At 39.5% G+C, this 3,151-nt stretch overlaps 1 protein-coding gene across 4 annotated transcripts in view; it reads right to left on the bottom strand.

Moving 5' to 3' along the window:
* The window catches only part of cdh23 (cadherin-related 23), a 180,597-nt gene that overhangs the window by 95,925 nt on the left and 81,521 nt on the right, over window positions 1-3,151 (bottom strand). The gene's annotated exons all lie outside the window — the stretch shown is intronic.

Genomic DNA, 3,151 nt, shown 5'->3' with positions numbered 1-3,151 from the left:
GTACCGCTCCAGGCTCACCAATGAACACCTACACATGCATGAGAATGGAACTTACTACATTCAAGCCAAGATTCAGACTACTGGCAGCCAGTCACAGGCCCATTTCTCTCTCTAGGAGAGAAAGTAGAAAAACTAATGTCATAATGAAAGAGGCTGCTCAAAGCTCTGTTTGCCCTTTTTGGAAACTTTTTTATTTTGAAGATTTTGTTTTGCTGTGTTTTATTGGAAATGTAAACCTTACATTCATTGTTTTAGGACTCATTTTATTTATTGTAAAGCCAATTGTTTTCCACACAAGGTTCAACGTGTCTGTATGGTAAAAGTATAATGTAATATTAAAAGTGTAATATTTTGAAAATGTATCTTGTTTTCATCAGATAGACATAGCGGTAGACTATAAGTTGCAATTTAAACATTATGGAGGTATAGGCCTTTGCTAGGAGGACATTTCAGTAACTGGACCTTTTCACATTTTAATTAAATACCACTAGTCTATACACACTATACACTATTGGTCGTTACCTTTTGTTAAAAGTTATTCCTGGGAACAATCACACACCTTTTCTAACCTTTATGTCAGTCAAATCAAGAGAAACAAAGTTGTATATGACTGTATATGACTGTGAACATTTCCTAAGAATGATTCTTTATAGTTTTGTAACCCTTAGTTGAGCGAGAAAGTTTATTTCCGTTATTACTGTTCTAAAACATGTAAAAATGGAGATCTTGCTGGTGTAAGACTAGAACTGTTTTGGGAAAAGGTCCTTTACATACGTAGTATGTACTGTAGTCATAGCAACCAGTGAAACAAGACTGAGCAATTAGATATTGATTCCCAAAACAAGTGGTTGGTACTCGGCAGAGATACCTGCACACCTGTTAAATTATTCTGCTTTCCTACCTGCATTTCCTAATGAGTTTATTACCAGGAGGATCCTAGACCAGAACCAGAGCAACTGTAAAAACCATGACATAATATTTCCAGTGGCCAAAGGCGTAAAAAACAAAATATAAAAAAATATATATATATATATATCACACATCAAATATTTGGCCAAACTTAAGCAGTACCGTTACAGAAGTACGTAAAAGTGATACATGCCACAGCACCGTTTTAACTCTTGTCCGATCAATAATAGTTCGTCAGTGACTGTGCACTTTCCGAAAAAAAAAAAGGCTAACAGAAATTACAAATTCATTCATCACAAATCTCTCACAGCCTTGATGTAATTTCAGTCCAGTAGGCCTCTGATTACTCCAAGACATACTGACATGATTACTGGTGGATTAGAAATTAATAAACTATTATTTTGTGTTTGTTTCAATAGTTTTGCAAATATACATGACAGGGTTAATACAGCTTTTAAGTCGGTCTTTAGGCCTTGTTAATTAATTAGAATAATAATACTAATGATAATTATGCTGTGAATCACAATTGAGATGGTCCGGAGTTTAAGTATTAGGTGCACATTTAGATGTCACTGTTTTATGAAAGAAAAAGGAACTATAAGAAGTAATTACAGCAGCATCAACAATGATACAAAGTATGTTTGTTTAGGGCAACCAGGACTTGTTGGAGCAGTCAGAAAATAAAATCTTAGTAGCAAAAAGCTTACAGATTGCTGTGATCAGTTTAGAGCTATAGTGAGACCAGTAGGTCGGAGGTCCAAAAAGTGATACATCATACCCCATGGACCAGGGATTTACCATCGGAACTGCCCTCCATAATCTCCTCCATCATAACAAACATAACAACTGCAACATTGGAGGCAGAGCGCTGCTGTGATGCTATCTCTAGTACACATCAAATCCCAGATCCGCCCTCTGATTGGAGGAGGGAGAGGAAATCCTCAACTTGAGTCCCACAATCATTAGCATAAATCACAGCTGCAATTAAAACCTCATTTATCTTAATTACTGAAGTAATGAGACGAGTCCCGCAGGAGTGAGCCACACTCTCTGAGGACACTCGGGGCGAGGAGCGGGAAGGCGTTTAACGCAGAGTCACACTTAAGTCTGCAAACAAGCACGCCCTCACACTAATCTGACTGCAGCAGAGCACATGAGCCTTAAAAGACAGAGACATACATGAAACACACACACACACACACACACAAAAATCATCTATCTGACAACCTAACCCTCCCACCTTTAACTACTGGCACCACATCACCCTTCAACTTTCATTATCTATCACACTTATAATGATTTCATCAAGCCTACAGGCTCCATCTCCATAAGGGCTTAGTGCGGTGCTATAACTCTTGATTTTGCAACGACTGGGAATACATCGCAACACCTAATTAATGTCTTTTTAATGCTCTTCTCCTCTAGAGCTTAACTCAGCCCTTGAACTTTGCAGCAAACGCAACACACAAACAAACACACACAACAATACAACATGTGGCAGCAGATGGTAAGTAAGACTGAGTAGGTGTGTGCACTGAATGGGAGCAAAGTGTTTATGGTGAGCTTCATGAAGAAGTGGGTCGGGCTGTGGATTGTTCTCACATGCAGTGAAGCACAGACACTCACAAATAATACATGACTGTGCACGCACGCCTACACGCGCACGGACACACACACACACACACACACACACACACACACACAGGGTCAAATTCCTTCGTTCAGCGGTGAGGTCAGGCAGTGACTCAGCAGATGGCAGAACAATGCATATCTTCATCACGCAAAATTCCCATGGTGCAGCAGGCTTATCAAGCAGCGCCAGCCCTTATCATCCAGCTGGCAACACTGGAGGCACCGATGTCCTTCCATCCTGGCCTTATTGGGCTCGACAGGGGGCATGCAAAGTTTAAAGGATACAGTCGACAAGCCGCAATCCTCCCAACTGGTGTTTATTTTCACCACACATCGATGTTTCCTACCTGACGCATCTCCGAGGGATTGTTAGTCCTTCAGGATCAAAACGTTGTTTGTGATTAAAATGAACACCCTACAGGGGTATTAAAGCGGTATTACATCAGTGCATGGACCGCCAAGTCAAAAATGTTGTGTTTTATCTTAATAAGTAAATGATAAAAAAACTGCTGCATCTTACAAAAACTTGTTAAAACTAACGTCTTTGACAAGAACACAAAGAGGATATAAGTGAATATGAGGAAATAAGTAAATATGAAGTGAACAAGAG

This window comes from Etheostoma cragini, chromosome 17 (assembly GCF_013103735.1).
Source record: "Etheostoma cragini isolate CJK2018 chromosome 17, CSU_Ecrag_1.0, whole genome shotgun sequence".
In the NCBI taxonomy this organism is placed as follows: domain Eukaryota; kingdom Metazoa; phylum Chordata; class Actinopteri; order Perciformes; family Percidae; genus Etheostoma; species Etheostoma cragini.
The sequence above is the reverse complement of the archived record's forward strand: the minus strand, read 5'-3'. Positions and strand labels throughout refer to the sequence as shown.